This window comes from Narcine bancroftii, chromosome 5 (assembly GCF_036971445.1).
Source record: "Narcine bancroftii isolate sNarBan1 chromosome 5, sNarBan1.hap1, whole genome shotgun sequence".
NCBI lineage: Eukaryota > Metazoa > Chordata > Chondrichthyes > Torpediniformes > Narcinidae > Narcine > Narcine bancroftii.
Genome location: NC_091473.1, coordinates 243421632 through 243445598, shown reverse-complemented (window position 1 = coordinate 243445598; position 23967 = coordinate 243421632). Strand labels below are relative to the sequence as shown.

Below are 23967 nucleotides of genomic sequence, written 5' to 3'. Positions count from 1 at the left end.
CTTCTGTACCAGACAGTGATGCAACCAGCCAGAATGCTCTCCATTGCACACCTGTAGAAGTTTTCGAGAGTCTTAGGAGACATACCGAATCTCCTCAAACACCTCATTAAGTATAGTTGCTGACATATTTTCTTCGTAATTGCATTGACATGGAGGCTCCAGGACAGATCCTTGGAGATGAATTTGAAGAAATTTGAAGTTCTTGACCCTCTCCAATGCTGAGCCCTCAAAGATGACTGGTTCATGTTCCCCTGACTTTCTCCTGAAGTCCACAATCATCTCCTTGGTTTTGCTAACATTGAGTGCAAGGTTCTTGGTTGACATCAACTAGCTGATCTATCTCCCTCCTATACACTTCCTCATTGTTATTTAACAAAATGGATCATCCAATGCTGCATTGTGAATACCGCTTTGTCCCCAGAGTCCTCAAAAATGGTTGCCTGCATTCTCTCCAACCAGATGGCATTAACATCAACTTCCCCAGCTTCTGTTAAACCCCTACCTTGAGTCCAGCTTCCCACCCCCTTTCCTTCCTACTCCATTTAGAAAATTACTCCCTCCCCCATTACTTCTCATCTTTTTTCTTCTTCTCCCTTCCCACCCATGTACATCTATAACCTCTTATGGGCCGGCCTGCACTCCTCTTTTGCTCCTTCCTCCCTCCTCTCCTCACCTCCTCCACCTTTTTATTCTAACTGCTTTTTGCTCATATCTAGACAAAGGGTTCAAGCCCAAAATGTTGGCTACTTCCTATAGATGCTGTGTGACCTGCTGAGTTTTTCAGGCACTTTTGTGCATTGCATTACAATCACAGCATCTGCAGACTTTCCTGTTTAACTGCTTGCCAGATTACATGGTCCAATGAAGGCACAAGACTGCAGACATTGCAATTTGTCTGAATGCAGCAGGTGAGGTTGGAAGAGATGTTTGTAAATCATCATCTGATCAGGAAGAGCTGTTTAGGTCCCTGGATGGTTACAGGGCAAGTTCCAGGCGATGGGGGTCAGGCAGATGGGAGGGATGATGAGTAAACTGGACAATCATGGAGAGAATGGTCCCTGTGGAGCAGAAAGGGGTGGGGAGGGAAAGATGCAACTGGTGGTGGAATCGTGCTGCAGCTGGCAGGAATGACAGAGTTGTGATTTAATGTAAATTAAACGATTCAATTAATTCTATTAACTGAGTTAATGTGCTGGGTTCAAAGGCTGGTAGGATGAAAGGTCAGAACTATAGGAAAATAGAACAATGTCCCTCTGCAATAATACTCCAGATATATAAATGCATAAGGATTATGTTTTTCCATTGAGATGTGGCACGGAATTGTATTAGGGCAAACGAGTAACTGACTTCAGGATTTATGGGCTCCATGTTCTACTCAAGAAAAATAAATTGACTTTTTTTCAGCACTAAACAATTGAAAAGCACCTTGATGGTATAAATTCTATATGCAAGCATATTGATAGATCAAGATTGATGGGCAAGATGGAATAAATCATGGGTCTCATTGCTGTAAACTCCAAAGCACAATCTTTCCTTATGGGATTTTTGCTTAACTGAGCAACTAATATGGTACTGAAGTGTATGAATCAAAACAAGCAAAACAAGAATCAAAGTGTCAGGTCAATGGTCTTTTCTCAGGTCCCATGATCTATTATCAAAATGAAATATTGAATTTGCTTTGTCCTCCATAGATTCTGTTTGGCCTTTTTTATGTTTTTATTTCCAATTTCCACTTTTTCCAAAAGAGAATGGATGTAATGTCAGATGCTGTATTTAGGAGGAGAGCTGATTTAGATTTTAAAAATCTGTGCATTATACCTTGTGAGCATCTGTATAAATCAGATCTATAAATGTATTGTATTTGCCTGACAATATTTGTAGCATTTTGCAGATTATAAATGAATACCCCTGCAACTGTACACTGAACAAATAACAGATCCATATTTATGTAGAATTTATACAAGCACAGGCCATTTGACCATTCTGTTCATGTTATTTTTTTGAGGCGATTTGGCCCACCAAATCTATTCTGGTTCTGAAAGTGATCCCATCAATCCATTTCCCACCAACTCTGCCAGAACATTTGTTCCTCTCCCCCACCTACATACGACCAACATAATTTTACAGTCGCTAATTAACCTGCCAACCAGCATGTAGGAGAAGGAAGTATAAGAGGACTCCTGCTGTCGCAGGAAGAACTTGCAAACTTGACAGACAGCAATAGAGGTCAAGAGAAAGGTCCCTGCAGCTGTAAGATGACAGCATTACCAACTGCACTACTCTGTCACAAGCTCTCTCTGCCCTCCTTTTTACCCAAATCTGCATATCCTTCCATTCCTCTCTCAATTTCAGATTCCCCTAAAAACCATCCAACCTTTAACTATTCCATGTGGCCAAGAGTTCCAGATTCTTAGCATTTGCTAGCTAAAAGTAGATTTTTCCAGATTTCTTAATGGATATAGGGTAAAATCCCTAGTATCCAGCACCTACAGGGATTGGTAGATCCCAGAGAAGTGTATTTTCTGATTGCTTGAGACATATTCTTACATTGCCTAACTAATACAACTGTATTAAGAATAAACAGTTTAAAATACAAAAATACTATACTGTACTTACATTGAACATACTTCACTTGCATGAATACATAACTGTTAAATCATTTTATTTTACTTGCAGTCACATTCTTTTGAAACATTTAACCGTTGCTGCATCTGCAGGTTCCTCCCCCTCCACAGAGCCACGCTAAAGATGAACAATAACCATATAACCATATAACAGAACAGAACAGGCCAGTTCGGCCCTACTAGTCCATGAGATAATTCCACCCTCCCTCCCCACTTCCCCCAAGTTTACAGATAAAGACTCTTGACACTTACTAAGCAGAGATAAGGAGAATCTATAAGAGAATCACCCCAAACAGCAAGCTGTATCAACCAGCTCTTCATCCTGGGCGACATCATTGCTGTTTCACACAACTTTATTCAAACAAAGCCCTCCGCTGGCTGAATATTTGCTCCCATCTTCACCAAAGGTTTGTGTGCAACTTCAGAGAACATCTACTTTTACAATTTTAAACTTGCATCTCTTTTACCGATTATGTTATTTATTCTTATTTATTTATTTTCAGTATTTATTTTTAATTTTACTCATTTTTCTTGCCAGATGCTTGAGGCTGTTAGTTGCTCAAATTCCAGATACCAGGGTTTTTAATTGCACTGGGGACTGTTTTATAGTTGTAGCTCCTTTTCCCTGATGGCACAAGAAAGAGAGTTTACATATTGGTTTTGAGGAGTTAAATTTAAAAGAACAGAATGGTAATACAAAACAGGAACATGCCCACTCTCTAGGTCTTTCGTTATACCCTGGGGTGAGTTGGAATTCTCAATTCCACCCTGACTTGATTTTTATGAACAGCTGAGAATTGGCAGCCTCTGTACTTTGATTGCAATTCCTGGCTGCTGATCACATCTGCTTTTCATTAAAATACCAATTGATTGTTGAATGCATGCGCTTAAGAACCCTTCTCTACACTCATGAGTGTGTGTGTGTGTGTGTGAGCATGTTTTGGCCAGAAGTTCTTGTCAGTGAATTTATCTATTTTGCTTCACAAATACCACAGATGCTGTTACCCTGGCGTCCAACAAATGGGAGAGAGAGAGTGCAAACATCTGGAATGAATCAATGAATCTTTCCTGCCTGGAGTGATGGGGGAGGGGAAACATATGGAAGAGTGATTCAACCAGAACAAAATAAGGGGAAGCCACGGAGGGAAGGGTTGAAACAGTGATTCTTTTGTATATAGAGAATTCTTCTCTCTTTTAAGGGATGACTACAGTTCTTTGAAAAAACTTTTACCTCAAGGTTTTGAGCAGGACATATATTACCATCAGAAAGATTTAACCAATAAAATAACAATGAGATTAAGAATGATAACCCTTTATTTCATGGTGGGGGAAGCTTTGAGGAAGGAAAATCTATTAAATCAGTGGTTCAAACATTCCCACCCCCCCCCCCCCCCCCCGGCATCCCACCTAAAGCTATCGTTTTCTAACCATATTACGCCATCCTACGCCATAGGTTCTCTGTGATTAGTAAGGGATGACTTAAGGTGACGTGTGAGTGGAAAGAAAAAGGTTGAGAACTACTGTAATAGATTAACAACGAGGTGTGGTTTTTATTCAACAATCACAGTAACAAACTTTTAGGGATTTTAAAAAAAAATCTGTAGTTAACAAAACTTTCTTCTCAGACAATCCCTCAGGATCGAGAATGACTTGCTTCCAGTCCAGCTACATGGGTTCAGGGGGGGTGGCTGATTAAACCAATCTGAGCAGGTCAATCATTCACGTGAGTCCCATTAACTGTAACAGAGGGAAAAGCATGATGAAGGAGAAAGGAAGAATTCACAGAAGCTCTGGTGCAGAACTTCTCATGATATGAACAGATATGATGGAGTTAGGGAATGGAATTTGAAGGGCGTTCGCTTAGAACAGATATGTGTAGGAATTTCAGGATTGAAGGTCGTCCGCTGAGAATTTCTTCAGCCAGAGGGTGGTAGACCTGTGGAATTTGTTGCCACAGGCAGTAGTGGAGGCCAGGCCATTTGGTGTATTTGTCAGAGATTGATAGGTTCTTAATCAGTCAGAGCATCAGAGGTTATGGGGAGAAGGCAGGCAGTGGATCTGAGTGGGAAAATGATTAAGTGGAAGGGCAGACTTGATGGCCTGAATAGCCTATTTCTACTCCTATGCGTTATCGTCTTATGGAATAAAGTTCCTACAAAAGTTAACACAGAATTAGAATTAGCCTGTTTTTTTTTAATGAAATTAAAATGAGTTTTCACAATAACATTGGTGGAATCCTGAACCCCTCCCTCAAAAGGCTTTAAATGCTGAGTGTCATTTGAACACACTTTAAAAAAAGTAGCATAAACTTTGGCTAAATAAGGTGGAGGTAGTAAGGGTGAGAAACTGGGGCCCAAAACAGAAACTCCCTTTGAGCATCAATGAAAAAGCAATTATTTTTTTTAAGTAAATAAAGGGTGTGAACAGAGATGTAAATTGGCTGCCTCTCCACCCATAATTTTTCACAATAATTGACTAATAAATATACCTTAAATAGTGTAAACGAAAGGCATTGATTTATTACTACAGGATGTGGCAGTTCAACCCTTGCTGTTACTTGTGAATTTGGGCCCTTCTCAGACACGGATGTTACACATTTATGCTTTTTCCTCCATAATGGATTAGATTCTTTTAAATATTATCAAATATCTTCTAAGTTACGAGTTGATCTATCCCATGGCACTAAAATCTCAGCAGCAAAATAACTAGAATTGAAGAAGTGATCACATCTTCAATAATGTTAAGGGCGACACGGTTAGTGCAATGCCTCGACAGCGCTATTGATCGGGACCTGGATTCGTATCCTGCACTGTCTGTAATGAGTTGGTATGCTCTCCACATGTTTGCATGGGTTTTCCCCTAGGTTTCCTCCCACCCGTTTGAAATATACTGGGGATGTAGGTTAATCAGGTGTAAATTGGATGGCATGGACTTGTGGGCCAAATGGCCTGTTACTGTGCTGTAGGTCTAAATTCTAAATCTTGGAAGAGGGGCAGGCACCAGCACAACAGGTTACCTGTCTTCAAGCAAAAGTGGCAGACAAAGAAGGGTGGAGAGTTCCAAACAGCACCATATGCCCACCAAATCAAACACAGGTCAAGTAAATAAATTCATTCATAAAGGAAAAGGCTCTGTATAATTTCCATTGCTGGTCTACCATTATATGTGACAATTTGTCACAAAATTGCACCCTTGCTTAAAAAGAGACTTCGAAATAGCAATAACAGGTTCTGTCAGTTCAAAGAACAAAGCAACAAAGGCAACTCTTCTCATCATAAAGAACACTGATGACTGTTGTGAATTAATTATCTCATTAGGATCACACAAACCCATTCTTTTCATTTCAAGTTCTTCCTGAACCAGGACATCAAAACATTTCAGTGCAATTGTCGGATTCTGAATCAAGCAATCGGGCTCTCTGTTACACTTGCCACTCTAGACGTTTATAAAATAAAGCTTCCACATCTTAATGTCTGTTCGACTACATCCTGCTCCCAAGGATTGAGCTTCAGTGACGTTGAAGAAGGCCAATAAACTGGGAGACTTACACAGAGGCTCAGAAAGCATGATGAAACAAAAAACAGCAACTTGGATTTTATTCACTGGAGTGCACAAGTAGGATGAAATAATAAATTTATAGCCCACCGCATTGGTTAGGCTATTGGTCGGTACTCTGTCCTGGCTTGGATGTTCCATTACAAAAATATATTCAGCCCATACACATTCACACCATCAATTTAAAAGAACAATACCAGGTATGCAACTACATACAGGAGGAGAGACTTGAGATGTTGGAACTACATACTTTCACCCGACCCAACAGAAAAACAAATCGAAAGGTAAATTTCCCAAGTTTTTCCATTTCTATTTATGATTCTTATCTGTCAGTTTTTAAGATGTATTTCTCCATTCTCTCCACTTCACTGGTCCTATTAAAGGGTCTCTTATTTCTCAGCAGGTTTGCAAGCTTTGTCTGAACCCTCAGCTTCCACTGATTGATGTACATTTTCTGGGTTTTTTTTTGCCATTTCTTTCCAAAAGATGTTTTGGACATTCTACACTGCACAAATTGATTTTGGGCTTTACCAATTGATTTGGGGATAATTTAACCATAAACTGAATTAATCAAGTATTCTTCAAATACATTAAGCCATTGACAAAGTGGAAGAGATATCCCTGATTAAATAGCAATTTAGCATCTCATTAGTGTCAAGTTGAACAAACCCCAGAGCATTGAGACCACATTTTGTGAGCATCACAGAAGGGCCTTTTCCTGCCTAATGAACTGGAGATTGAATAACTATCGGATTACTGAACTAATCAAGAGATGTCAGATTGATGAGCAGTGAAATCTGGACATCAGTCGTGCACTTGGAATATTCTGGAAATGCACAGTACGATAATGTGCAGCTGGAGGCAGATAAGAGGGTTTAAGCACCACAAGGATCCAATCCCTCGCCCTGGAGTGAGCCTACTGTCGAAACTTGAAACAAACTGTGTGATTTCAGAACATTTGATTTTGATTCCACAGAAGAACCAGCAACTCCTGGATTACAGGGGAGAAGTTTTACACGCCGAGTAAACCGGCTGCATTGGGACTTTCTGTATCGCAAAGCTGCACGTGTCAAGAAAGGAAAGGTGAAAAAATTAATTCTGCATTGATTCATTCACTACTTTTCCACATAGCAAATTTTATTCCACATCTCAAATGTCTGGATGGCCATAGGTGAATTCCCCTCATTCAAACAGATGCAATACAGCAGTCGCCTGTAGTGGGAAAAATCGGGAAAGCATACCTTACTAACAGTTACAAATCTCTCACATTGTTGCGCAGCATTTTCTTTGGCCATGAATATTAATGCAGAGCTCAGGTGGCTTGGAAATCTTTTGAGTGATACAAATGGTTGCACTGGTAATCTTATTTCATGCTCTCGCTCCTGGAATTCATTAAACACTACGTTCATGCAATATTAGTCTGCGTTTCAGAGCAGAAAAGCCATTAACAAAAATCATAAGCTATTGTGACAGCTGCAAGATATTGTGAGATATGTCCTGCCTCATCAGACAAGACGGGGTTGGTGTCCTGCCCTAGTTTTCAAGACATTTGGTGAATGATCAGAATATTTTGCCCAGAGTAGGGAAGTAGAGAACCAGAGGACATAAGTGAGGGGGTGAGATTTAATAGGAACCTAAAGGGTGATTTTTTTTGTTTCTTTTTTGCACCAAGAGGGTGTATGGAACAAGCTGGTGGAGGAGGTAGTTGAGGCAGTACAGCTGCAACATTTAAGAAATATTTGGATGGATACACGGTTAGAATAGGGATGTGGGTCAAATGTAGGCAGGTGGGACCTGTGCAGGTAGGGTATTCTGGTCAGCATTGGCCGAAAGGCTTGTTTCCACTGTGTACGACTCTACATTTCTGGTGATAAGGCAAAAAAAAAAGCAGTTCCACACATTCACATAATGGTAGAAGCTGGGATTGCATCTTGTGTTCTAACTGATTGATTTTCTCTGACTGAAAACAGGTAAATTTAAAACAAAATATGTGCTTATGACGATCTTAATTCGGGCCCCAATCCACCCCAAAAGGTAAAGGTTCCATTATTGTCACATAATACTACATTTAGAATGTAACATGCAAGAAATTCTTTAACTTTTGTCTGCTGCAAGGCAGACAAAGAGTCATCACATTGTCCAGCCCCCCTCATAGAAACCTACAGCACCTGGTATTTCTAGTCGGACTCTGCTCCAAGTACTGAACAGTCCTGAACCTGCTTAGCTTCCGAGATCAATCTCAGTCGTATTCAGGCTATTAAGTGCTGTAGTGTCCTAAAACAATTAAAACTCATTAAACCGTCAGTGCTATTTTGGCCACCAAAATTCACACCACGTGTCAGATGAGGAAGTAAGTTGGTGAGTTTCTTTGTGCTGTTGGCCACAGAAAAGATGGTAGGGTAAAGAAATCATGGTTGCCAAGAGCAGTGGAACAGTTTGTCAAGAGGAAGGAGGAAGCAAACACAAGGTTTAGAAAGTAAAAAAGAATCAGTCAGGGTCATCAGGAAGGAACTTAAGAAGGGACTTAGTAGAACTAGAATAGGACAAGAGAAGGCCTTGACAAGTAGGATTAAGGAAAACCTCAAAGCCTTCTAGACTCAAGTGAAGAAAAGGATGACGAGGGTGGGAGTAGGGTGGGAACACTCAGGGATTAAGGGGCAATCCTGTACCTAGAGCCAGAGGAGATCCTTAACTATGCTTCAGTGTTCACCAGGGGAGGGAAAAAGAGGTAGCTTTGGAGGTTCTGACAAACATTTGGACAGGAAAGACTGATTATACCCCAGATAACTACAGGAAGAAATTGCTGGGGCACTAATGATAATCTTCGCATCTCCTGTGGCTACAGGAGTGGTACCATAGGATTGGCAGGTGGCAAATATTGATTATTCATTCAAGATAGCTAATAGGAAGAAGCTTGGGAATTATAGACCAGTGACCCCAACGTCAGTGGTGGGGAAACTATTGGCAAGGATTCTTAGGGACATATTTTGAGCATGTGGAGAACGACCAGCAGGTACCCTGGTTCTAATATCAGATTCCCAATAGGAAGCCTCTCTCGGCCCGTGTGGGTTCCTCAGCTGCTGAGCCCCTCGCTCATCTACCGCTGAGGCCACCGTCCTGTAGGGTCATCTCCTCTGCTTCTCCTTCTCAAAAGGGGCAGGGGTGTTCTCCCCATTTCTGGCTCCCCGCGCCGGTCTGTCGCTCTCCCAGAGTCAGCAAACCCCTCGAGGCCGCTGCAGAGCACAGGCACCACCACCTGGCCACTGGCCCCGTTGATGCAAAATTTTAAAAATAAAACACCGCCGGCTCCTTTAACAAGCCAATTAAAGCCTGCAAGGAGCCGGCGGCATTAGTACCAAGCGGTTCAACGCTTCAGGGCAGCACTTTGTCTCTGTTACAGCAGCTGTAGCAACACTTCTATTTTTTTTTGGGGGGGGGGGGGAGTGTGGATTCGGTATTGGCTCGTCTGCAGAGGGTGATGGTTGACTGACTATATTCTGCCCAGAGGTCAGTGACTCATGGTGCTCTGCAGGGATCTGTTCCAGTAGCATTGCTCTTTGATTTTTATAAATTATTTGGACAATAAAGTGGAGGGGTGGGTCAGCAAGTTTGCAGATCACATGAAGGTTGGAGACATTGTGGATTGTGCAGAAGGTTTCCAAAAAAGTTCAAGGGGATATGGAGAAGGATGCAGCATTGGGCAGAGAATTGGCAGGAATTCATTCGTGGGACGAAGTGTGAAGTGATGCACTTCAGAAGATCGAACTCGAAGCTGGAGTCCATAGTTAAATAGCAGGATCCTCAGTAAATTGGAGAAACAGAAGGATCTTCGGGTTGAAGTGCATAGAATCATTAAGATCACAAATTGATAGGGTGGTTAAGAAGGCGCAAGGTTTTCTGGCCTTCATCAGTCAGGGGGTAAAGTTTGAGACCCACGAGATAACGTTGCAGCCATCTCACACTCTGTCAAGTCAACTTGTAGATTGCTGGGAGATGTTGATGTATTCTGCAATAGTCAGTGATGTTATCTCCTTGCTTATTGATGGAAAGCGAAAAATAAACTATTAAAAAAAAATCAAGTCAACTTTATCGTTCATACCATGCTCGCAAGGTAGGACGAGGTAGCATTTCTCCAGGACCACGGAGCATATTTACATAGGTGTAAGTTAGGAAAGTAGTTAATACGTTAAAATATTAAGACATATATACTGAAAGTCTAGTGAAGGTCTGGTTAGACCACACAAGTGTATTGTCTTCTGTTCTGGCCACATTATGGGAAGGATACAGAAGCTTCAGAGACAGTACAAATGAAGTTTATCAGGATGCTGCCTGGATTGGAGAACATGTCCTATGAAGAAAGCTTGAGTGAGCTAGGGATTTTCTCTCCAAAGGAGGATGAGATGCATCTTAATAGAGGTGCATAAAACTTGGAGAGGCTATACCCCCTTTCTTCCAGGGCAGCAATGGCCATTATCAGTGGACATTTGTTTCAGGTGAATGGAAGAAAGTTTAGGGAAGAGAGGTTTCCAGCAACCCCCCCCCCCCCACCCCAAACATCACCCAGAGATTGGTGGGTGCCTGGAATTAATTTTCAGGAGGGGTGGATGGAGGCTGATGCAATAGGGAGATTTTAAAGATTCTTAGATAATGTAAGAAAAGTGAAGGGCTACAGGCTGTGAGGGAGAGAAGGGTTAGATTGAGGTGGAGTAGGATTATGGAGGTCAGCACAATATTGTGGGCCGAAGGGTCCATACTGCATTGTACTGTTTTATTTTGTGCCATTTGCTGTGGTGCTGAAGAACCTTTTCTGAAAGCATGGGTGGACTCCTGGTTAGGATGTCACCTGACAAGACCTCACATGTGTCTCAAATTTTCAGCTGTGCCCTACTGCATCAGTCTAAATACAATAACCTTGATTTGCACATCTGTGCTTTTGGCAAACACAATGGAAGCATCATATCATAATCCTGATCTCATTCAAGCACGCAAACAGTCTGCCGTACAGAGAGCAGAAATAGAAAATGGTGCAATACAGTCTCACTTCTGGTTTGTAATTAAATGATAACATCAGAGCAGTGTAAAAGGACATTTGATTGATATCTATCATGCCACGCCAGGTTGAATGGGATTTCACCATACGTCTATGCTACTCTGTAGTTGTTCGGAAAATGTTCCAATGGGACAATGTAAAGTAATCTCTACATGGCATCTAACCCATGCAGTACTTGCCTGGGAATGAATCAGGTTCTCAAGATGTCATTGAAGAAAGAAATAAAGATGATTTAAAGATGTTCCTATGAGAACAAGGGCATCAAAAACAGACATTTTGCTTTTTGAGGGGAAATGAAGTAAGGGCATCAGCATTTTGGAAATGAGGTGATCTTCACCAACAGAAACAAGTGTGAAATGAATAAGGAAATGTTTAAACCTGTAGCCGTGCTATGGTGGCACAACAACTCCCAGGTGGCATCAAACAAGCCATGTGATGTCAGTGCGTGATTACATCAGCGTGTGTCGAGCACGTGATTTTGGATTTTAAAAGGTTGCGCGGGTGATGAAGAGTAAATCCGTTTGATTCATTCTAGAAATGCCTTGTATGGTCATTTCGTCGTGACCACTGCAATTCCAGTGGCCACAATTGGTGACCCCTACGAGCCCAAAAATGTATTTTTTGGCAAAGATGGACTCTGCAGCCATTGCTGTGAAGCTGCCACCTTTCTGGACTGCTGAACCTGAACTGTGGTTCCAACAGGCTGAAGCACAATTTCACCTTTGCAAAGTTAAATTGGACATCATTCGTTGTTACCATCTTGTCAGAACTCTGGACCAGGCTGTCGCTAAGAGGGTCGGCAACTTCCTATGGGATCTACCACATACCAACAAGTATGTCACATTAAAAGCACTTATATTACCTGTATATGGTATGTCCTGTAGGGAAAGGGCAGCCAAACTACTAATTTTGATGGGTTGGGAGACTGTGCCCCTTCAGAACTAATGGATGAAATGCTGTTCCTAGCAGCTGGCAAAAGGCCCAATATGTTATTCGAGCAGCTCTTTTTAGAGCGAATGCCAGATGATATTAGGCTCTTGTTATCCAAGTGTTTATTTGAAGACCCAGGGGCTGTAGCGGCGGAGGCAGACTTTCTATGGCTGGCTAAAAAGCACAGCAAGGAAAGACAAGTCCGCACAACCAACCCCTCCAATATTGACCCCGTGCCACACTCTAGTGTTCTTAGCACATCACTTCCTACAAGCAGGCTTCGGACACCTTGTCTTGGTGTTATTACCACAGGCGTTGGGGAGTAAATGTCCGCAAGTGCTTTCCACCCTGACCGTTTGCGGAAAATGACAAGGACAATGGCCAGTAAGGGCTGCAGCAGTTAGTGAAAAACCCGCAAGCCTACTGTATGTGACCAATTATCCCAGCAAAAATTTCTGGTGGACATGGGTTCAGAAGTTAGTGTATTTCCACCCACTGGTTTTGACACCAGCCATCCTAATCCATTCCTGCAACAATGAGCAGTTAACAGTTCCTTTGGCACAGGAAGATGAATGTCAAGTTCGAGAATCATATCTACATTTGGCCATTTATTATAGCAGCAGGATCCAGACCTTTGCTTGGTGCAGATTTTCTTCAGGCTCATTCATTCCTCGTCGACTTAAAAGGGAATCGGCTAATAGATGGAACTACTTTTCAGACCATTCCTCTGGCAGACGCCTATACCCCTGCTCTGCACCTTCAAACATGAAGTAAACTAGTGATGAATTCTCCAAGCTGTTGGAAGATTTCCTTAAGATTACTACTCCACAATTTTATGCCTCCACTACAAAGCACGTTGTTACTCATTCATTTGTACTAAGGGCCCTCCCATCCTTACTAACACATGCCGCTTACCTCCAGGGAAGCTGCGTTTAGCTAAGGAAGAGTTTGGCAAGATGGAGGAACTAGGCATAATTCATAGGTCTGACAGACCCTGGGTATCTCCATTACATATGGTCCTGAAACACAATGGAGGTTGGCAACCTTGTGGAGATTACAGGGGGCTTAATGATGCCACCATCCAGGATCGTTATCTGATACCTCATATTCAGGATTTCTCAGCTAATTTGCATGGAGCAAAGATCTTCTCCAAAATAGACGGTGTGTGGCTATCACCAAGTACCAGTAGAGCCAGAAGACATTCCAAATACAGCAATAATTACCTCATTTGGGTTGTTGGAATTTTTACAAATGCCATTCAGATTAAAGAATGCCCTCAATCATTTCAACGGGTGATGGATGCTTTAGGACGTGGTATGACCAATGTCTTTATTTACCTCGACGACATCTTAGTGGCCAGTGGGACTAAGGAGGAACATTTGGAACATCTTTGTACACTTTTTATTAGTCTTCAAAAGTTGGACTGGCCATCAATCCAGATAAATGCGTTTTTGGACAAGAAATTATTGATTTCTTCGGGCATAAGATTACTCAAGAAGGCGTGACTCCGCTGCATCCAAAGTTGAGGCCATTACCAAGTACTCAAGACCTGCTAGGGTTAAAAGCCTGCAGGAATTCTTGGGAATGGTAAATATTTACCGTCGGTTTCTTCCAGAAGCAGCTCATATCATGAAGCCTCTTTTCGATTTACTGTCCAGAAACACCAGAACCATCCATTGGACTGAAGAGGGAATGAATGACTTCTTGAAGATGAAAGATTTGCTGACCCATGTCACTGTGCTCAGCGATTAAGTTTTAAATGTAGCCACCGCCCTTTCTACAGACACTTCCAGTATGTCAATAGGCAATGGAAACTGTTAGCATTCTTCAGCCACCATCTTCATGAAGCAGATAAGGAGCTTTTGGCTATTTACTTGTCTATTTGACACTTGCGTTACTTTTTGGAGGGCAGAGATTTTACTATGTACACTGACCACAAGCCCTTAACATTCGCATTTTCAAAAGGTCACAGAGCCCTGGTCAGCGCGACAACAACGGTAATGATCGTTCATTTCAGAATTCTCCATAAAAAGACTACATATTTCCGGAAAAGACAATGTAGTAGCTGATGCACTTTCCCAATCTGCTCCACTCAAGGTTTCACCTGAAGATCAAGGTATTAACTGCACAGCTTTGGCCATGGCCTAAGAACATGACCATGGCCTAAGAACATGACCGTGAGACAAATGCTTATCGGACTGCAATCACAAACCTGCAATTGAAAGATGTCCGGTTTGGAGTTCATGGCAAACTACTTCTCTGTGATATATCAATGGGACAACCACGCCCAGTAGTTCCACCATCATGGAAACATCAAGTATTTGACCCTGTGCATGGTCTCTCACATCCATTGATTAGATGGACCGTTTGTATGGTTGACAGGTTCGTGTAGCACAGTCTTAAAAAAGACGTTACACAAATGGTGAGGTTCTGCTTTGCCTGTCAAAAAGCAAAAGTTCAGCAGCACTAAGGCACCACTTCAGTCCTTCCTGGCAGTCACTTGGCGTTTTGCTCCTGTCCATGTGGACATTGTTGGTCCACTTACTGTTCCAAGAGAATACTATGATCTTTTTAAAGTAATCGAACAGGTTTATGTGGTGGCCCAAGGCTGTGCCTATGGTAGATGCTACTACAGACACTGTGCTCGGTCGTTCCTCAGTTCCTGCGCGTCTCGTTTTGGTTTACCGGCGGATGTTACTTCAGATAGAGGACCACAATTTACTTCCTTACTGTGGATGGCCTGGTCTCACTTGTACAGTGCAACAATTTATCATACAATGCCTGTTTCCGCTCCATAAATGGTTATATGGTTAATGCCTATCATCTCCAGTCCAATGGAATGGTGGAAAGATTTCATCAACATCTCAAGTCAGCCTTGATGGCTCGGTTAGAGGGCCTGAACTGGGCTGATGAGCTGCCCTGAAACCCTCATTTCTGTACTTATTCTCCAGAAGTGATTTTGCAAAAACCTCTTGCTTACCCTCCCATATTTTAACTATAGTAAATTTGAAGTCATCTAAAACTTTGCCAACATTTTTAAGTGCATGCCATCCAGTGTATCTATTGTTTTTTGTGCACACCAATTTTCCATTTAGCCCAGAGGTTCTCAACCTTTTTCTCTTTCCACTCACACACCACTTTAAGTATTCCCTATACCATCGGTGCTCTGTGATTAGTAAGGGGTTGCTTAAGGTGGTATGTGGGTGGCAAGAAAAAGTTTGAAAACCACTGTTTTTATCGTACCTCATTGACTCATCATGTGCATGGTTTCATAACTCCAAAGGAAATGGGCCAATGACAATTTTTCTCAAGCAAATTATTTCCGTCACATTTGGGTCTAAAGCAGCGGTTCTCAACCTTCCCTTCCCACTCACATACCACCTTAAGCAATCCCTTACTAATCCCAGAGCACCGATGGTCTAGTGATTGGAAAGAAAAAGGTTGAGAACCACTGATTTAGCCAATGTAACAATTTTTCAATCCTCATCCTTGTTTTCAAAATCTTCGCTGGGCTTCATATCCTTCAGGACAACCCACTAGGCCTTTTGCACACCCCAGTATTTGGCCACTACACTATGGATAACACCAATGACGTACAGATCTTGATTCCCTTCCCTGAACCTCTCAACTTCACTTTATGTGCTCCTTAAACATCAACGTTTATTTCCTCAAACTTATGGCCTTGTGTGGCAGCTTATGTTAAACATTGGATGTAATGAAATGCAGGTGCCCCTCAACTTATGATGGGGGTTACATCCCGGCAAACCCATCGTAAGTCGGAAAAGAATACTGCACCTACCATTTTCTAATAATTAAATTTTGAATACCTTTATTCCACACTGAAAGAAATATTAATGTACCCAGCTGAAAGCCCACTGGATATGAAGAATGTTTGAAGCATTGAACTAAAATTAACTGATGCTAAAGCGACAGGGTCATCTATTTCACTGTCTTCTGATGATGCTCAAGAGCAGCTCGTAGAACGCACAGCGTCCTCGGCACTTGTTGAAGGCACTGGTGATCACTACAGAGACTGCGAGCGAGGTTGGGTCAGCATCACGAGAGAGTACGCTATACAATACGCTTGCGCGATGCTGCCATCACCCAGCATTGTGAGAGAGCAGGAGTACCACCTATCGCAAGCACAAGATTGGAATTCAAAATTACGGATTCAAACCATCGTAACTGTAAAAAATCCTAAATCGGACTGTCGCAAGTGGGAGAGCACCTGTTTCATAGTATGCTTTGCTATAGAAAAAAGGTAAATACATCTTGCTGTTACTGAATATATCCACCCAAACATGACAAACTAAGGTATTACAGAATCCTACTATTCGGGGTCATTGTGGATTAATCCCCATTCCCAGTTGGGATTAGATATTGGCACAGAAATCAAATTGAAAGTCAATTTTTCTCTCCCCCTCCTTCCTACTTTTTGACTCTACACCAAGACAACATCAAGCACTCAACAAGCAACAGAGCTTGAAATTTTACTTTTTAAAAACATAACCAGAAATTTTTCACACGAGGTAAGTTGTAGAAATTATGGAGCATATTTATTTTAAGAGAAAATTCTTTCAGTGCCATCTGGACAGTCACTTGTGACTAAGTCTGAGTAAACAGTGCAAATGTTGCATGTTCCAACTTCTGTAGAACATTTTCTTTTAATAGTGTTGGTGACTGAATCTGAAACAAGTTCTGCTCCCTGAAATGGAACTTGCCCAGAGACCACAATATCTGTACATGACTTTCACAATCACCAATGAGGGCAAACACTAAACATGCAATAGTTATAGAAGTTGTGGGAGGTGTGAACACAGGCTGATTGATTGGAAGGACTGATCAACGCACAAACCCAATAAAAAAAAGGATAGTCTAAGAATGTCAAGTCTCAGCTGGTTGTCAGTAACCATCTCAAATTAACTTTACCATTCGCCTATTGTGGTTCAGTTCATCAGACAAATCTGGCTCTAACTTCAATCAATGGTCTATTGTAGCTTTATACAGTATTAAGCAGATTAACTTGGCCTGACTGGATCATGAGAAGTCATTTCTGAATCTACCAACTTAAATTTGAAGAGACAAATTGGTTAATATTTCATTCAAAAACTGTGTTACCAGGTGCCTCTCTCGACCTCAGTACAGAACATGTTGTGTCAATCTGGATTCCACACTTAAGTTCTAAATCTACAAACTCATGGAGCACAAATTCTATTAATGAAATAAAATGACAATCAAATAAACACAGACAGCTGAGTAGGCCCTACATAAATCACTTCCCCTCAAGGTAGTGTGCCCATTTTACTTCCAGCCGAGGTCAGAATATTTGGCAAAACTCCGTACAATCCATGTTTAGTATAGATAATGCAAGGTTTGTGCACATCCCATTGAAAAAAAAACAACTTTTTAAAAATGGAGGTCTGCAGACACCGTGGTTGAAGTAAAAACACGAGGCTGGAGATACTCAGCAGGTCAAACTGTCTACCTTATGTAGCAAAGATAAAGGTACAGAACCAATGTTTTGGGCTTGAGCCCTTCACTAAGGTATGGACAAAATGTGAGATTTTGACCAAGGGCTCAAACCCAAAATTTGGTTATCTATCTTTATGATATAAAGTACATGATTTGACCTGTTTAGTTTCTCCAGCATTGTGTTTTTACAACTTTTTTAAAAATACATTTGTTTATTATGCTTTATACCCTGCCTCAACTCTTCCAGAACTTTATTAATTGTTTTGCTAGACCATTTCAGAAGGCAGTTGGAAGTTACCTGCATTGGTATTGTTCTGAAGTAAATTTCATTTCCTGAAATACTTTAAAAAAAAATGTAGACATATAGCAAGGTAATAGGCTCTTCCAGCCCACGAGCCCATGTCGTCAAAATTACACTCAATTGACTTATAACCCCCGATACGTTTTGAATGGTGGGAAGAAACCAGAGGACCTGGGGAAAATCCACAGACATGGGGGAAGAACATGCAAATTCCTTACAGACAGCGCGGGTTTCGAATGCCAGTTCCGACCGCTGGCACTGTAACAGCATTGCGCTAACTGCTATGCTAACCCTGGCACCAAACAAGATTGTTTTGTTTTAAAAAAATGACAATGCAATAACTTAATTGTCATTATTAAAGACACAAATTACTTTGTGGGGGGGGGGGGGGAGAAAGGGGAAACAAAGCTTACTTAGCAATACAAATGTAAACTTCCAGCATCCAATGGGGAAGGGGATTGAAGAGTTATCCAACAACCACAATTATATTGTATCACAGGCCAAGGACCTAACAAGGCTGCTCAATTTTGATACCAAAACTGTGAAATCCTATTTCTGCAACAGAAACCCAAGACCACAGCGAACACACAGGTGCAACTGAAAATTGAAGTGGCATCTGAACAAGCATTACGTGCAACTGGAACAGGGGTGCCTACAGGACCTAGAAAACAGAAATAGCAGGCTTTCCAGCAGATTATGCAACCATGAATATTAATTTATCCTTTTATATTTAAAATTGAAATCCTGTTGGAGGTGGGAGAAATCAGGGTGGATAATATATTAAATATGGAGTTTGGTGGACTAAAAGGTGAATATAGTAAAACCCCTGGTATATGGCTCCTATGGGGATTGGTAGATGCCAGATGTGCATTTTCTGGTTGCTTGAGACATGAAAGTCCTGTCATCAAAAAGAAAGGGAAAGCCATGGTAAATGATAAAGAAAGTCACTGTGTGCAAGAATATCTTCCATGGTTACCTACTTGGCAATCAGCAAATCCGAAAAGCAAGTGAATCATTGAGATTTTTGAAAGACTTCTCTTTCCGCACCGCCCCATCCCTTTCTTTTGAAGTGTTGGTGATATTGCTTTATATTAAAGTTATGACACAAATCCAAGTTACATATTGTTGTACATTGTTTGGCATCAAGTGGAACTGGTCATTTCACATTAATAAGAGTCCCAACACTAAGCCTTATACTAAGCTCCTCACAAATATTTCAGCAGAATGCCAGAAAGGAAAGAGCCAAGAACTCTGTTATATTCTGCCACCTACGTTCAAAGATACCAAGAACACAGTCAAAAAGGAGAGAAAGAATGATGTACAAATAGACAGAGAAATTAACAGCCTCCTGACTTCCAAGCTCTTAAAAGCCCTTCCCAAATTCTTCCACATCCCTCTTCTTCCTAAACCATTTCGTTTGGTTGAGGAAACTTCTTTCCAATATAGTTTGAGGGTTCTTAAATACTTATGGACGATCACAGGCAGATTTGATGTAGATACAGGTGGTTTGCTTGGACCGCAGTACCTTCTCTCACTGTTTGTGGTTGGCCTCCATGTGCTCCCACAGGCATTACCTGCTCCTGTGCGCTTCATGGCTTTTGGAATCTTATCTGTCAGATTGAGGTTGGGAAGCTAAAGAAAAAAAATTTCCAAGGAAGTTTTAAGGATGTTCTTGAAACATGATTGATCTGGGCATTGTTTTTCTTAAAACTAATCTCTTTGGTGAAACTTTTGGTCACATTTATACCTTCTCTCACATTAAAAAATTGAAAACTTAAACCATATCGTAAGCTCTTCACATGTTAAAAAGAAGCTCTTTTTGTGTCTATTTATGGTATTCTGAGGTAGTGAATTTCCTCCAGGTGCTCCAGTTTCCTCCCACATTCCAAAGATGTAAGAAGCAGGTAGGTTGACTGACTACTGCCTGTGTGAAGCTGGGTGTTATGGGATTGTGGGCCGCAAGGGCCTGTGACCGTGATTTATCTCTTATATAAAATAATAATAAAAGATACTACACAAAAATGTTAATAACTGAGAAAACAACCTCAAATATTTAAATCTTTGAGGGAGACAAATGTCCCTCAAAGTGTCGCAAAAGGCAGAAGGAAACAGACACCAAGACAGAAATTAAAGATTTGTAGTGGTGACTGAATAATTATGAAGTGAATAATTATGAAGTAAAGGAAGAAAGCGGGAAAGCACTGATGTTCCGCGCATCTATTTCAAGTAATTACTCATCACAAGTAATTGGTAATCCAGAATAAGTCTGAATAAAATTACATGTTAAATAATACATTAAAAGTAATAATATAAAATTCCAATCTAGACCAATTCTAGGCCTTAGAAATATGGAATTACATTTTTTTTAAATATAAAAAATATTTAAACATACAGTATGGTAACAGGCCCTTTGGGTCCACGAGGTCGTGCTGAACAATTACATTCAATTGACCTAAACATGGTGGGAGGAAACTGGAGTACCGGGGAAAACCCATGTAGACACAAGGAGAATGTACAAACTTCCCTACTGACAGCAGGATTCGAACCTGGGTCACTGGCGCTGTAACAGCAACACGTGAACTCCTATGCTAACCATGCCACCCACAGCTGCATTGAGTCACTTGACATCCTTGGCTGGTGAGATATCATGGAATCTCTGTATCTGGAATCCCAATTTTCTGCCTTTGCTCAAGACATTTAATCCTTTTCCCATTTCCCATGGAAGTAATCCTTCCCCCTTATTAACAAAGGAAAATAGTTATTGAAATCCCTGATACTCTAAAACTCACCTGCTAGCCTCAAGTTTAATATAATGAAATACTTTTCTTAATTGTAGCACCTCCAGTAACTCTCAAGAAGTTTGACACCCTCCCGGATAAAAATATCTATTTAACTGGTACCCCATTCATCAACTTAAACATTCATTTCCTTCAGCACCGTGTAGATTTATTAAATGCATTGCAGATACTCACTAAGGGGAGGGTCAACATGCTTCCCTCCAAGCCTCACTTGATCCTGGCTTGGAAACATTATCATAAACCTGGAACACTGTTGTCAGCACAGTGGGGGAACCTTTGCCAGAAGGGCTGGAGTCGTTTATCCCCACTTTCAAGGTCAAACAGGGAAAAACAGTAAATGATGGCTTTGACAGCAACGGCAAGGTTCCTCCCACCTTTAAAAAAAATCCAAATCCATTGCAGATTATACTGACTGAAACGAGAACTTCGCATTTTCAAAGCTGGCGTTTAAATAGTTTTGCACAAGATTAGTTTAATCTTTCATCAGCCTGAAAAAACATGAACCAACAAGCCTGCAATATATACCACACCTTGTTACAAAACAGGACCAGAGAAAAAAAAACACACATATAGCTGCATCTTATCAATTTGAAGTTTCCTGGGCAGTTTTGTAGTTCCTGGAACAACCATGTATTCTGCTCTTTGCCAATAACATTTTGTAACTGGCTCCAAATCTGTGTGCAATGTAGCCTGAATAAATTTAATCTTAAGTAGAGAAATCTTTGCATGCTTTGTTTTTTTTTTAAAAACTACATCTGACCGTTGTATCAAACATAATAAAAAAAATGCCACTGATCAAAACCTTTATGATGTTCTGTTCACATAACCAACACAGGCAGAAAACGGGTATTTCTCGCAGAAGTTTGTCATTCTGTCCATCATGCATGGCTAAATTTGAAAAAGCCAGCCATTTTTAACATCACCTCCTATCTCATTCTCATGGATCCGCCGACTTCTATATACTTTTCCCGGTTTCCCTCTGTAATTTTTTTGTTTTTCATCTGCTTCTCAACTAATAATTTCCTTTTGCTCAATGCCTGAAGTATGACAATGCAGCTTAAAATAGGGATATTTTCTCTTTGCTTCTAAGTTAGTTTTTAAATTATTGGTGCTTTCTGGGATTTAGTCCAAGAATGGATACCAACGGATAAACATATTAATTGTTTTTTTTTTAATTCCTCTTTTTCTACATGGTTAATTGCTCACCAATTCAGCACGGGGTGGCACAGTTTGCGTAGCGGTTAGCGCAACGCTCTTACAGTGCCAGCGCTCCGAGTTCAAATCCGGCGCTGTCTGTAAGGAGTTTGTCTCTGCCTGGGTTTCCTCTGGGTGCTCTGGTTTCTTCCCACCTTTCAAGTGTACCGGGGGAGGGGGGGGGGGTTGAAGGTCAAGTAGGTGTAATTGGGAGCCACGGACTCATGGGCAGAAAGAGCCTATTACCGTGCTGTATGTCTGAAATAAATGATAGACCTACATTTATTTAGCACCTCATTACCACAATTATCTTTATTTTTAGGTGTGGGTGTTAAGACAATTTATGAACCAGACCAAACTGTAGGTTTAATTGAGGGTCTGGATCAGAGAACTTCTCAATGTTGTGTTTCCATGCCCGACCAATTCCCCAAAAAGGGAGCCACACTCCCTGGGTGCAGAATCTTATAGCCCATTCCATGCCCTTATCTCAGGCTAATCCCTTCAAGTCTAATTCCCTATTGGAGGGCAAAGATTTAAGATCTACTCTTGAAGAAAAATTTGGGACAGCAAAGCAGATTTAATCAGTCAAACAACTGAAGACTTTAGGGGTGAAAAAGACTACTTCCTGCTCTTGTGTACTTCAGATTTCATGCTAAAAGAAAGCTTTTCACTTGGGAAAGAGTGGATGGTGTTTGTAGTCAAGTTGGGGGAGGGCGGAGCACAGTGAGGGAAACATGAAACTCTGCATAAAGTCTGATTGCAGTAAAATACACAGAAATGCTGAAGGAAATCAGCCAGCCTCACAGCATCTATAGGAGGTGAAGATGCCTTAACGACGTTCGGCCTGAGTCCTTCTGCAAGGTATAAACAAAAAGCAGGAAGGCATCTGAAGAAAGACAGGAGGGGAGAAAAGTTGGAGGGGAAGTCTGCTTCTGCTTTACTGATAAAGTTGGAATGATGACATCACATTCCTTCCACTGCAGCAGGAAACTCCATGTGCTTTAAACAGTTTCTATTCCTTGGTTAGAAAGTATGGTCCTGGCTGTAGCAGCCCAACTACAAACAACAGCGCATGTCATAAGCATGTCAGTATTATTGTGTAACATTTGAACAGCCAAGAATTGTACAAGGTTTGGCAGCTTGAAGGAATGATCCAAAATATTACTAATGGCTGGAATTGATCTCAAAATTACCATGACTGTCAGTTGTAGCTCTGTACATGATCACAATGTCTGCAAAATTGTTCAAGACTCATCTGAATTACATTCAGAATAACTGCTGGCTTGTAAATTATGTCTCATAGTTTGCTAGCTGTGCCACATTTCCTGAGCTTATGTTCTGTTATGAGGGGATGGGGAGTGGTATGTACATGGTTAGGTCGCTGGAGAAATAGTCAGAGGTCAAAATTCATTGATTTGAAACATCAGTCAAATTCCATCAAGGCAGCAAGGAATTTGGATTCACATAATTAAATAAATCTAGAATTTTTAAAAAGCTTTTTTCTCGCTAAAATCAATTATATCACCTGATAGTTTCATTAAAAAAAACTTGCATGGTTCATTGATGCCCTTCAGGGAAGGAAATCATCCACCTTTATCTGGTCTCTACATGCAACTATTGAAGCATTAATGTGGTTGACTCTTAATTACCTTCTTGAATCAGGCCCAATTAGGATATTAAAAGCTGCCATGGCCAGTGCCAACCTCATCACAAGATCAGAAGTTATAGGAGCAGAGGTAGGCCCATCATCTCCTCCATTCTAATCACAAGCTGATCTATCCTCCCACTCAGCTCCACTCCCCGGCTTTCTCCCCTTAATCAAATGTCTGTCAATCTTTGCCTGAAATACTCCCAAAGACCTTGCTTCCACCACCGCATGTGGCAATAAGTTCCATAGGCTCACGACCCTCTGGCTAAATAAATTTCTCCGCCTCTCTGGTTTAAATTGATGCCCTTTTTCCTGAAGTTGCCCTAGAATCCCCTACAATGGGAAACGTCCAGTGAGCGAATGAAAGAAAAATGCACGACACCCTGTACCCATCA

At 41.2% G+C, this 23967-nt stretch overlaps 1 protein-coding gene and 1 long non-coding RNA gene across 6 annotated transcripts in view; both read right to left on the bottom strand.

The window, feature by feature from the left end:
- srgap2 (SLIT-ROBO Rho GTPase activating protein 2) overlaps positions 1-23967 on the bottom strand; it is a 182245-nt gene that overhangs the window by 130099 nt on the left and 28179 nt on the right. The gene's annotated exons all lie outside the window — the stretch shown is intronic.
- LOC138765114 (uncharacterized) lies at positions 2646-7584 on the bottom strand. The gene is made up of 2 exons (XR_011358482.1): positions 7421-7584; positions 2646-3249 (listed from the first exon to the last, which is right to left on the bottom strand). It is a non-coding gene; the product is annotated as an uncharacterized lncRNA (long non-coding RNA).